Source organism: Myotis davidii, unplaced genomic scaffold (assembly GCF_000327345.1).
Source record: "Myotis davidii unplaced genomic scaffold, ASM32734v1 scaffold847, whole genome shotgun sequence".
Taxonomy (NCBI): Eukaryota; Metazoa; Chordata; class Mammalia; order Chiroptera; family Vespertilionidae; genus Myotis; species Myotis davidii.
In genome coordinates this window covers 1352966-1366878 of record NW_006298049.1, presented here as the reverse complement: position 1 = coordinate 1366878, position 13913 = coordinate 1352966, and positions in this window count along the sequence as shown.

The window sequence follows — 13913 nt, the reverse complement described above, 5'->3', positions numbered from 1 at the left end:
GTAGGAACAAAGGCTAGACACCCCTTGAGTGGAGACTGCCTGCCGGCTGAAGTTCTGGTCCTCCCCTAAGTAGGAAGTGTTCCAAACCCCCCACAAGCAGACGGTGGAGCTAGACTGTCACCAAGGTTAACAGAAGAATTTAAACCAGGGGTGGGCAAACTTTTTGACTCGAGGGCCACAATGGGTTCTTAAACTGGACCAGAGGGCCGGAACAAAAGCATGGATGGAGTGTTTGTATGAACTAATATAAATTCAAAGTAAACATCATTACATAAAAGGGTATGGTCTTTTTTTTCAATAGTTTTAATTCATTTCAAACGGGCTGGATCTAGCCCATGGGCCGTAGTTTGCCCACGGCTGATTTAAACCAAATGCATGATTACCATAAACACAAAAGTAATTCTGCAAAAAGTAATTCTACATGTCCCCTCTAAAACGGTTCTGAAGATCCACACAGAATATCAGGGACAACAGGAAGCAAGCAATGAGATCAAGAACAAGGAGTCAGCGCCCAGCCAGCATGCCTCGGTGGTTGAGCTTTGACTTATGAACCAGGAGGTCACAGTTGATTCCCCGTAGGGGCATATCTGCGGGTTTCGGCCTTGATCCCCAGTGTGTGGAGTGCAGGAAGCAGCCGATCAATGATTCTCTCTCGTCATAGATATTTCTCTCTCTCTCTCCCTCTCCCTGCCACTCTGAAATCAATAAACATGTATTTAAAAAAAGAAGAACAGGGAGTCAGCAACCAAGCATGACAGAGATGAGGGAACACTGTGCACAAGAAAGCCTTGGAAAAACAATCCTTTGAAAGGAATGTCAGAATGAAAGGATACGAATCAGTGAGAGCAGGATCACAGGAGGAAATCATTTTGAAGTGCGTTGGGAGAAAAGCTATAGACTAAGAACTCCAATCATTTGTATGCAAGGCAGAAAGGCAAGACTTGATTTTTCTGTGCCAGATAATGCCGAGCAGACAGGGTGATCTGTTTTGATAGTAAACAGGTTGGCAAAAGTCTGGAGAACGAAAGGTGTTTGGAGACATCCTGTCTTTGTTGATTCCCATACTATACAGAATATCCACAGGTTTGCCTATGATCTCCACAGCTCTAGTTTCTCCCAACGTTTAAGGTCCTCACTTTGACTTTTCCTATGATAGAATTTCAGAAACAGAGCCATAGGCGTTGGGGAGAGAATCGTGCTGAGAGTGGGGTGGTGAATCCCATTAGGCTGAGTCTAGTAACTAGTCTGAGTGCTCCCTGAGGACAGGGGTCATATCTGACACCTGTGTGCTCAGCCCCTCACTCAGTGCCGGCATGTTGTGTGTGCTCAGTATGTGTTTGTTAAGTGAACCTAAATAATTAGGCTCCATGGGAGAGAGTTGTGTTACCGACCACTTAGAAAGGACAAGAACATGCATTTTACAAAATTCTAAGCGAATGAGCAAACAAACCACCAAGGCTCCTTGAAATATTACAAAAATGCCCTTGGGAATCAGAACAAATGAGGAGAGGATGTGGCAAGGAGGAAAATGTAATATTGAATTTGAAAAAGGGGAGACGCTGAAGGAATAATATTAAACCAGGAGGAAAAATCTGTTATTTACTCGGTTATAATGAAGACCCACTATATGCAGAAAGCTCTTATAAAGTTTTGTCAATTGATTGTTCTTCTTCCAAATCTGTAAACTAGGAAGGTACATTTTCGGTAATGCAAAACATTTGATATAACTTCCTATAAAATTTTACAAAAAATGACTTCAGTTGCTTTAGTAAAAATTTATTCAACACTCTTTAAGTATTAATTGTATGGTTAGACAGGGAAATTTCAGCAGAGAAGAATTGTGAGGTGTATAGTAAATTTGGAAATCTCAAACTATTGACTTGGCAAAACCCATAAGATTCATTAGCAAATTGCTATTTTTACTTATATGATTTTCTAAAAGAAAATGGCTGGACTATGTGTATCTCCCCTTCTCCACAAATCACCCCTTACTTATTCTGGTTATAGCTCTTATCACACGGCATGGTGATTGCATGTTTCCCATTCTCTCTCCTCTACTATATGTGGGATTCAAGAATACACAGGTGATGTCTTACTCAGTGCTGCATCTCTAGTACCTCTCACCATGCCCAGTGAATAGCACATAGTAGGTGTGCAGTAAATATTTGTTGCATATATGAATAGAAGCAAAAGCATGCCAGGTGAAACACAGATTAATTTTAGGAGGAAAATTATAAGCCAAACATCTGTAGGTTTATTTTTAAAATATATTTTTGATTTCAGAGAGGCAGGGAGAGAGATAGAGATATAGAAACATCAATGATGAGAGAGAATCATTGACTGGCTACCTTCTGCAGGCCCCACACTGGGGATCAAGCCCGAAACCTGGGCATATGCCCCTACAGGGAATTGAACCGTGATCTCCTGGTTCATAGGTCGACACTCAATTGCTGAGCCACTCTGGCCAGGGAATTTATTTATAATTTTAAAAAATCATTAAATCCTATAGTTTGTTAGTAAAAAAGTTTGTTATTCTTTACACATCTTCATGTATGGTTGCATTTTCAAATGAAAAGAGTAAGTTACTTGCACAAGATCAGTTATTATCATTGAGTCCTTCCCAGCTCAAAATACTGGAATTCACCCAGACCACAGCAAGTCATTTGCTGGCTATTAAAATATTTATGTACATTCCTCACAATTCCCCACCCCAAAATGTCTGCATCTAGAAAGTAGAGTTATACTAACTGAAAATTGACAGCATAAATATGACTTAAAAACCCACCAATACACTATAAACACACTTGGTACACTGCCTGAGAGTGGAAAACTACATTACCTTCACCCTTACTTAAGGATTACATAAACAAATGGTTTTATAGCTGAAGAAGGTGAGAGCAATAATCTCAAATAATACAGTCAAGAGGGAAAGAATTTGTACATGTTATAGCTGAGGAGACACCACTAGAGAAAAATGAGTTTTTGAGGAAGAAGTTAAAGTGTTCAGAATGAATGAATTTGCTTAATCATTAGCAAGACATTTTATCCTGCAATAGTTTAAGGAAATTCTTCAAAGACCCACTATCCATAATGACCATCAGATGGGACAATATAAACATCTTTCTACCCCTAAATTTCTGAGAAAATAGCTGTGTGCTTATCTTCATTAACTGAAATTGGGTATAACTTATACATTCAAATATACAAGTATTTATTGGAAGCTTATTGGGTGCCAGCAGGAAACAAAATAGACTAATCCTCTTATCTCATGGAGTTTATATGATAGTAAATAAAAAATAAAATAGTTGATACATGAATATGATGTATCAGATACCATTAATTCCTGTGAGGAAAAATCAAATGGGGTAAAGGGGAACAGAGTGGTGGGTGTGCATGCAATATTTTTTATTATGTTTTTATTGATTTTTTAGGGAGAGAGGAAGGGAAAGGGAGATACAATCACTGATGAGAAAGAAACATCAACATTGATCAGCTGCCTCCTGCATGCCCCCCACTGGGATCAAACCAGCAACCTGGGCATGTGTCCTGACCGGAAATTGAGCCAGCAACCTCTTGGTTCAGGGGTCAACACTCAACCACTGAGCCACACTGGCCAGGCTGCATGCAATATTTTAAGTAGGATGGTTAAGGAAGGGTGCTGGTTATTCTCTGATTTCCACCCCTCCCTCATCATTTCAATTCATTCTCCACCTTTCTTTGCTTTGCTCTGTACCCCATGGTATCTCCAAAATAGCCCCCAATTATTCTCCACTTCTGCTGTTAGCACCCTTGTGTGGCCTCCTCATGGATATTAACTCAGAACTGATCTGTGACTAATTGAGTGAGGCTGAGGTGACAGTGTGTAATTAACAGGCATTGTCACGTCCATCTTGGCCTCTTGAATCACTCACTCTGAAGGCAGCCAGGTGCCATATTGGGAGGACACTCAAGCAGCCCTGCAGAGAGGCCCAGATGGGGAGGATTTTTGGTCTCAGGCCAACAACCAGCAACAGGCTCACCAGCTGTGTAAGTGAGCCTCCTTGGAAGTGGATCCTGCCTTCTACACAAACCTTCAAATAACTGACCTCTTGACTGCTATCTCATGAAAACATCCAGATAAGCTGCTTCCGAAATCCTGACCCACAGAAACTGTAAGAGATAATAAATGTTTATTGTTGGAAGCCACAGTATTTGGAGGTAATTTGTTTGGCAACAATAGATAACTTGTATGGTACCCAACACTGCATTACGCTGACTCCCCCGGACTCTGGTTTCCGGCTGTGTTTGGCCGGAAGTGCAGAAAGTGAGGTCAGTGTGTTTATTCCTCCATGTGTTTATGCTGCTCTGGCCCTGGTTTTCTCCCTCAGTCACCACAGCTCTTTCTGGGCAGCCCCTTGAGTCTCTAGGCCTGCTCCTACAACACTGTTCTTCCCTCTGTCCCTTCAAAGCCTAGACATGGCATTAGATTTTGCTGTTAGCTTCCCTAATCCTACACACCTCTGTAACTAGTCCCTTCATTCCGCTAACGATTGTGTAGCTTCTATTTTATACCAAGATCCACTCTGCTATGAAGGCGTTCTGTAGGAGAGGGTATTTGGAGACTTGAAAGAAATGAGGGGGGAAGGAGGACTCCTAACATGTGTGAAAGCGTATTCCAGCAAATGCAACGACCCTGAGATGAAGGAATGTTTGGTGTGTTCAAAGAACAACAAGATGGTCAGCGTGGGTAGAGTGGTATGCACGAATAGGAAAGTGTTAGGGTAGGAGGATGGAGAGGTGGTCAGGGGCCATATCAGATAGAGTTTTGGGGGGCCATTGTTGTATTCGGAGTGTCACGTACAGCCATGGGGTGGGTGGGGAGTGGCTGAACAGGGCATGCATGCCATGATCTAACTTACATTGTGAGACCCGGATATAGGTAGAGCTCATGGAAACTGGGTGACCAGTAATGAGGCTCTTTCAGAATTTAGAGAGACAATGGGTAATAAAGGTAGAGAGAGGAGATTGAATTTGGAATGTATTTTGAAACTAGACCAGGAAGAATTGCTGCTAAATTGGACATGAAGGAAATAAGAGTAAGGAACACGGAGAGTGAAGGATGAATGCAGAGCAATTTACTGAAATGAGCATAAGGGAACCAAGGGGGGCGGGGGCAGTTTGGAGGAAAAGGGAGTGGAAACCAAGAATTTGTTCACTTTATCTTCAAAAGAGAAAAAGGGTAACATTCTGCTGTTTAATAAAAAAAAATAATTTTTAAAAAGGAGGAGGAGAGGATTTTTCTCACTTTATGAAGAGAAAGATCTCCATCACAGAATAACATTTCTATCTCTGGCCCATTAGAATATTGTCATTAGAAGACTTAAAATCAAGTAGAGTGCTCTCAACTTTGCTGATAAACATGATCAGTTATGGGTCAGGTCTGACTCCCCAAAGGTCAGACTAAATAAATCCAGGGGCCAAGTCTGTTTCCGGGCCCACGGACCCTATTTTCTGTTATAAAACACAATCTGCCTATCGAGTGAGGGTTCTAAGGATCATGCCTGTAAAACACAATCTCACTGGCCAACTTCACGTGACTTTCTTTTTTTGAAATTTGAATTTTGACAACCTTCAGCTCTGAGCAGATGTGGCAGGAAACAAGACTTAACAGACACTTCCGTTTTTCTTGGGACATTACCCTTTGTCCTACTTCTGCAGCTCAGGGCTTCTTCTTACCTTAGAAGGAGAGCTGTGCCCCCACCCACACTGAGAAGCACTCTCTTGCACATCAGTGGTTACCTGCTCTTCCTCTGCAGACCTGAAGCCTCAGGCAATGCAGTGTGAAGCTTATGCTTACAGACTTCCGGCTACAACTTGCTAGGGACCAAGCAGCACCCTCTGTGCTCTGATGGGGGAGAAGGCAACACCCTTCATCTTGTTGTAATGTTTGCCACCCGCTCACTCACACCCTCATCTACAACACTCTGTGTGATGCCAGTACACCATGGTCTTGACGCCAACGGGCATCTCAGTTGTGGTTGTGCTCATCGTAACCTCTGGCTAAATATTCTGTAGGCTTCCAGGAAGGGACACAGCCCGCTCTGATAAAATGGACTTCTCCTCCCTTCCCCCTCTTGTTCCCATGGCAACTCCGCATGACTGATTTCCTGGTTGCCATGTAAATGCAGTGGGATCCCATCCACTGCACCACACAAAGACGTCAGTGAGAATGGTGAGAAAACACAAATCATATTTAAAAAGACAAAGGATTTCATCTCAAGCCTTTTTTTCCCCTCACACAAAAGTGGAGGAAAGGAAACAATTGTAATTAGAAATAGAGCTCTTCCCAAGGAAGGATTGAGTGTCTCTCCCTCATTAGAGGGAAGGCTGGAAAAAAACAGGGGAAATCCCTCGTTTGTAGCTGGAGGAGTTGGCATGGTGACAGGGAGACAGATGCCATTCTCAGGTGGCAAGAGCCCTTTAGCAATCAGCCTGCGTCTCACTGAGAGGAAATCTGAGATATTTAACTGGAGAGGGAGAACTGAGTTAGATTGGAAACAAAACAAAAAAGTCAGGCCTCATGGACATTTTTAAGAATGTGTTTTATTTGTATAGTTTAATAATTTTAGAATGAAGTTTCCAAATGCTCTAATTTAATATTTGCTTGATGATGAATTTTTATTTCTATCCAACAACTTTTGAATTTTTATTTCTACCCAATACCAAAATGCAGTTGTTTTTCCTACTTCTTAAATTGGTTCGTAACACCCTGATAAATCCACATGCCAAAATTTGATTAATCCAGATTGCTATGGTTTTCATAGCCTGGGTATCACCTATATTTAGTAATATCTATAAAGAACACTGGCACGTAAAACAATGTAAAGCATATTTTGTATTACCCTCTATGTATACAAAAACTAAATTGTTGATAGTTGATAACTTATCTTCTTGACTTGTCATCAAATCTTTGAATCAAGTGGTTTAAAATGAATGTGTTGTTTCAGTCTTTTGACAAATGTTTCTGCCTTTTGACAGCTGTTTGATATAAAGGTTTTTAGAAACCTAATCAAGAAGAATGTCCATAGGTTTGCTGAAAAACTGACACTATTATTTTTTAATAATACTATTATTTATGACACTATTATTTATTAATTGTATTGTTGATTTTCAGAAATTGAATCACGAGGTCAATTTTGAACACCTACCTTGTGGGAGGTTGGAGCTGCAATGAGCTAAAGTAGCCCATGTTTTATAGATGCCAGAGAATGGCCCCTAGAGATAAAAACTATGGTAGTCTCGGGTACGAAGCCGACGGATCTGGGCAATGTAACTGCTATTTCTTAATATTCTTTCTGGCATTTAACATTGCCTCATCACAAAAGCCAGCATGTTCCAAACTGGGTCAATAAATGTCACACAGGGTAGAAAGTTGGGGCAGGAAATTCAGAGCTCAAATACTTTTGCAAAACCTTAGGTTTAAGAACGTTAGGTTTATTTTCTGCAGAACTTCTCAGAGCTTTTGATATCTAAGGTGACATGAGGAGGAGGCTCGAGAATATTGACGACATTTCCCAAATGTCTCTGATCACCGAGCAATGTTCTTGACAGAACATCTCTTAGTTTTTCTGAGCTTATTTTGAGAATACGCTGGCCAGATTTAATTTAAAGATACATGGACTTTTATTTATGATTTAAAATTATAAAATTTGCCCAGCCAGTGTGCTCAGTGGTTGAGCATTGACCCATAAACCAGGAGATCACAGTTCAATTCCAGGTCTGGGCACATGCCTGGGTTTCTGGCCTGATCCTCAGTAGAAGGCGTGCAGGAGGTAGCCAATCGATAATTCTCTCTCATCATTAATGTTTCTGATTCTCTCTCCCCTCTCCCTTCCTCTCTCTGAAATCAATGAAAAATATATTTAAAAAGGAAAATTATAAAAGTTTAAAAAGTGATTGGGTCCATATGACTCTCCTGGGAGGAATCACCAATGCATAGGGGACCTTCTTGGGACTGAGTCTTCTTCAATGGGGATTTTGGAGCTTCCATCTGACTGCGCTGACTATACAACAACCCAAAACCAACTGTGAAACACAACTTAATTACCAGCAACCTCACCACCACAGAAGCCAGTAAGAAAAGTGAATCCTGTTTCTCCACCTCACTATAGTCAGAGATCAGATGTGCCCTAGTCGAGTCTGCCCAGGGGAGATGAAGAGAGCTTTGAACCAAAGAGGAGATGGTTAACAAGAACAGGTTGATTTAACAAACAGAAGTGACTGAAGAGTTATGGGATAGAATGAAATATCGGCCAGGGAGCTTGCTGCCTAGGGAGAGCTGACTTGAACAGAGCTGGTAGTAGTCATCTGAAAGATAAAACAGGTCCGTGTTTTTACCTTAACAAGTTGAGTGTCTGCAATTACACCGGTGAAGTAGCTGGGTCAGCCATGTGAGAGCACAGATGGGGAAACAGAAGAGGAGGCATAACAAGGAGATCAATATATTTTGCCTGGGTTACCAGGAGAGTCTTTAGAACAGCGGTAGCCATTGAGATGGCAGCCTAGGGCCAAATAAGAAAAAGGGGACTTTGCTGGCTGAGGTAACTGCTTGCTCAGAGGCATGAGGGTGGGACAGAGCATGGCGTATTCTGCAAACCATGGATGGTGTGGCACAGTGGGAGCACAGGGCCAGGGTGTGTTGGTGGGGTACACTGTGGGCTGAAGGGGTGGGCAGGTGTTGGTTTGGGAAGTACTTCCATAGCATTTCAACCACCGGAGATTTTAGTCAGAGGACTGATATGACCAGGTTTGCATTTGGGAGAAAGAGTTCCATGACTGTAGAGTAAGCTTTGAGAGGGAGCAGGGTGGAAGGGGAGAGCGTAGTAGACACAAAATATTGGAGTGGTTTCCATAGCACCGAACAGTCAAGTGTCTGGGAGAAAAGCAAGAAAGAAGGGATGAGGATTACTCTCAAGAGCAAAACAACCAGAGTAGATGGCGTGCCTTCATCTGCCCACTCAATCATGATTCCTGTGCATGAATACAAAAGCCGTATCTCTTTTCTCTCTCTGCCCCAAAGACCTTCCCTGTGGTTGACAGTCGGAATTATATTGATTAGAAGCACCTGAAATAGTTCAGGTAACTATAACTTAGGTTGGTCTCATCCGCTTTACAATAACACGAGTGGGTCTTTTGCTGCAATGTCTCAGTTTGCTACTTTGGTGGCATCAAGATTAGCAGCAGAGTTCTGCAGAGGATGAGGAATTTTTTTCCTGTCTTCAGTTCTGGTAAATACTGTGCTCTATGAAAGGAAGGGCCACCTGTGGGCCCTCCTTCTGGCCATGTAGACTGAATTGCCATCTTATTAAATTAAGTTTGGACCCTGAATAGGTCCGTGACTACTCTGGTGGGACCTCAGGAAACCCCAGGCCTGTGCTGCAACAGTGAATGGCCAGCTTCTCAGCACTTCTGTTTAGTTGTGCAGAGCCCTGTGACAGCTGCCGAAGAAATCCTACCGCCCCCACCGGTTTGGCTCAGTGGCTAGAGCGTTGGCCTGTGGACTGAAGAGTCCTAGGTTCGGTTCTGGTCAAGGGCATGCACCTTAGTTGAGGGCACATCCCCAATAGGGGGTGTGTGGGAGGCAGCTGATCGATGTGTCTCTCTCATCGATGTTTCTAACTCTCTATTCCTCTCCCTTCTTCTCTGTAAAAAATCAATAAAATATATATTTTTTTAAAAAAGAAAAGAAATCCTACCTGCCAATCACAGGCTCAGTTATTGACGTGGACAGCTCTCAGAGACGCAGACAGAAGGTACACCATTAACTGCTCTGGTGAAGACCTGGGAGAGATGCTTGCTCTCTCACTTTCTCTCCAAAAAGAACACATATAAAATCAGATTTTTAGAAAACGTATTTCAAGACATCAGCTCCAGGCTGAAAATTCTAATGGTACCTTCTTTCACGAGTCCCTCTGTCTAGACTAGATGTTATCAGGCTAATTGTCTCATATCTGAATAAGCTTTTATAGAGTCCTCGCTCGGAATAGGAGGGTTTTCAAGGACCTCAGTTTCATTACCGTTGAGGTCAGGCAAGGGCAAATCAGCATGATGTCATGGTGTCCATCAGGTTAGACAAGAAAGGAAGCCGTGTAGACAATAGGAAAATAACATCCAGTGGAGTGAAAACTCCCCTCAGCAGAATGATCAGAGAGCAGCATGTTTTCCGCCTGGGACAGTCTGGATGCTAAGATGAAGAGTTAGCTCAGGTTAAACACCTTTCTCAAATATGTTAGCATATAGCTCATGTACAGTCGCCTGGCCGTAATTTATTCCTTTTTCATGACAGAGTTTGCATTGTCTGGGGTTGTCATTAAGACCATTGTACAGCCCTGAAGAAAAGTATTTCCTTGAATCTGTACCTACCCCTTCAGGCTGGAAGTCACCTGTGCTTTTCACAATAGTGTCCTGGAGAATGATTTTCTCATTTACCTCCCATTTCCTCCCATTCTTTTTCTTCCATATGTCCTAATATTTTGCTTGCTCAACTTATACCCTTTATCTTTTTATTAACAATAATTTATTATATAGTTATATATGTTTATTAAACATATTTAATGTATAATATAATAATTTGTTTTATTTACTATTTCCATAATAATTGTGTTTATTTCTATAACAAATACTTATTATAGTAAGAAAATAATACAGATATCATTGAAGATCCCCATTTCCCATGAATCTAAGTATTTTCCTTTTGAAGTAAAAGTTGGCCCATTGCTCCAGGTACTACATATTAATTTCCTTTTAATAGTGCTGTTGAAATACTACCTTGGACTTGAAGCCAGATTACCTGGTTTCAAATCCAGGGTCCAGTACCTACTAGCTGTGACCTCTCTGTGCTTTGGTGTTCTTATCTCTAAAATGGGGTCAGTAATAGTACCTTCCCTATAGGACCACAGTGAACATTATATGAATATAGAATAGTGAGTGGCTCTTTTCCTGGTGGAGTCTATGCATGGCATCCCAAACCTGGGTGAAAGGTTGAATTACTTGGGGAGATATTGTAAAGGACAGACTCTGATTCAGTACATGAGGAGGGGGGCCATTGCAGCTGATTCATGCAGTAGCATTTAAGAACCAAAACTTGAAATTAAAATTTTGGCTCCGACACTCATGAGCTTTCCCTATCATGCGTTGTCTCAAAATGGCAAGACTCAGATTTTGTAGATTTTGGTTGGTTTGCCCACTAATGGTGGATCTGTCTGAAGCTGCCCATCTTCTTACTTATTAAACTGGTTTCATATAATGAACTTGTGGTCACTCTTCAGGGTCTGTCTGTAACTTCTACTCTTGGAAAAAATTATCAGCTACATGAGGGCTGCAATGAATCTGTTTGCTATGGTGGGAGGTAATATGTTTCAGGCACTATACGTGTGTGCAACTGAACCTAGCTTCAGGGCTCACCGAGTCTGAGAACTCTCAGGGACTTGTTGATATAATGCAGTTTACTTAGAAGAAAATGGAGGGCTCTCTTCTAGCTATAAGCACAGGAGTCATGCTAAACGACAGTCACTAATAGTGGTGAGGAAAGTCAGCCTCGTCTCCTGGATGCTTGACCTGAGGGCAGAAGATCAAAGACAGCCTTCTTCTTTCTTCATCTACCCACTGGATCCAAAGCTTCTTCAGCTCTATTCCAGAAAAAATCCTCAGGCAATGGAATGAGTGACAACCCAGGAACAAGGTTGAGGAGTAAAACTAAAGATGCAGAAGCTTTGAGAACATTGGGAGGCAGTGGACGGGGAGGACAGAGGAGGGACATTTACAGAGAAAAGGAGTCCCTCCAGAGGTCAGGAACTGGGAACAGCGGGGTCTGCATCCAGAGTGGAGAACTCAGACTGTGCCCAATAAGAAGGGGCAGACTAATGGGCTCAAGTAGCCACTTCAGATTTTCTGTTGCAGGTAGATTTTGTGAGGAGCATTGCATGGAAGTCATAGAGAACATGATTGGTGGAGAGATGTCAACAGACACAGTACAGGAACATGAAGTTTCTTAATGATACAATGATAAGGGATAAAGAAAGATCTGGAGTGAGGAACAGCAGAAGACACAGTGCATGCTCCTAGGCTGCGGTACAAACTCTGACAATGATGCATAGCCACTGATGAAGCCACTCAGGTAGAGCAATGGTTTGACCAGATGAGATGCTCACCTTGCCCATTCTTACAAGTATTTTATGACCTTCTGGAGTCCTTTATAACTTCCTGAATTATGGAGTTCATAAGTTTTTCATAACTTACTCACTAAGTAAGTAATTAATGCAAAACAACTGCAGCACATTTCTATTGTCTCCTATAGATAATTAAGCAAAGACCAGTCCTCCCAGAGCATCCTGCCCCTGGCCAAAGTTTCAGGACTATTGGCAATTTAGTCTCAGAAATTTAATTATTGGCTTGTATCTCAATTCAGGCATGGTTATGCACATATTCAGACTCTTGTGTATAATTGAATGACAATGACAGTAAAGGGCTTTTTTGTTGTTTTGTTTTGTTTTTGTACAGGGCTGTGGTACATCTCACTGTTTTCTGTCTTTAAAAAAATTAAGGTATAATTTACATATAGAAAAATATACCATTTTCAAAGTACAGTTATATGAGTTTTAACAAATGCATATAATTGAGTAATTGCCACCACAATCAAGACAAAGAATAGCTACATCACCCTCCCTCAAATTCCCATTCCCCTTTGCAGTTAATTCCTCCCCTGACCTCTGGTCCCTGTCAACCACTGATCTGTTTTTATTCCAATGACATTGTCAAATAAATGGAGTCATATACTTGTAGCCGCTTGTATCCGGCCTCTTTTACTCAGCATAATGTACTGGAGATCCATGCATGTTGGTGTGTGTATTATTGTGTCACTCATTCCCAACAGACACATGGAAAGATGTGCAACATCGCCAACCTTCAAGAAAATGCAAATCAAAATCACAATAAGATGTCACCTCAGACCTGTCACAATGGCTGTTATCAAAAACACAGCACAGAGTAAGTGTTGGTGAAGCTGTGGAGGAAAGGAATCCTCATGCACTGTGGGTTCCTCTAAAATGAAAAGCAGGCCTGGCCAGAGTGGCTCAGTTGGTCCTGTGTACCAAGAGGTTACTGGGTCGATTCCAGATCAAGACAGATGCCCCGGTTTTGGGCTCAATCCCCAGCAGGGGTGCGTGTAGGAGGGAGCCATCGGTGTTGCTCTCATGTGGATGTTTCTCTTTTCCCTTTCTCTCATTCTGCCCAGAAGAGATGAAAACGATTAACCCCAAGATTACACTGTTACTGTCCCTGGGACCTGAACCAGATTTGTATTTAAATTACAAGTTTTATTCAAGCATTCCCTTTTGTTTTTTATAAATACTTCCACCTTTCTAATTATTTTTGCACCATCTTTCTGGTTCCCTCATTAATGAGTTAAAAAGCCTTGGACATGTGCTCGCTTTATAGTTGGATGAGTCATCCTTTTAACTGCACAGCTGACAACAGTTAGCAGAGTGCTTTGCTCACAGTAAGTGTCCAATAAATTTTAGCTCTTAGTCTCATCCAACTTTTTTTCATTCTTCCAAGTCTAGGCATGGGAAACAATATAAAATGGGGTATATTTAATAACAGATTTCCAATTAATTTTTGTTTTACTTCATCAATGTTAAGATGAGATCACTTAACAGAATAATACTGGAAATATCTCACTATGTTTATAAAGACAAGCTTTTATTATAGGTCGGTATCGAGACTTTTCTTTATTGGGAAGTGTTGTTTTTAGAGGCAGAAGTGAATAATCCTATAAATTTTCCTTCCATTGCTCTTCCAGGGCCATCTATTCAAGATCCAGAGACATAGATCCAGAGACATGGGTGCATGGAACAGAATGCGGAATCAGAGGGGAG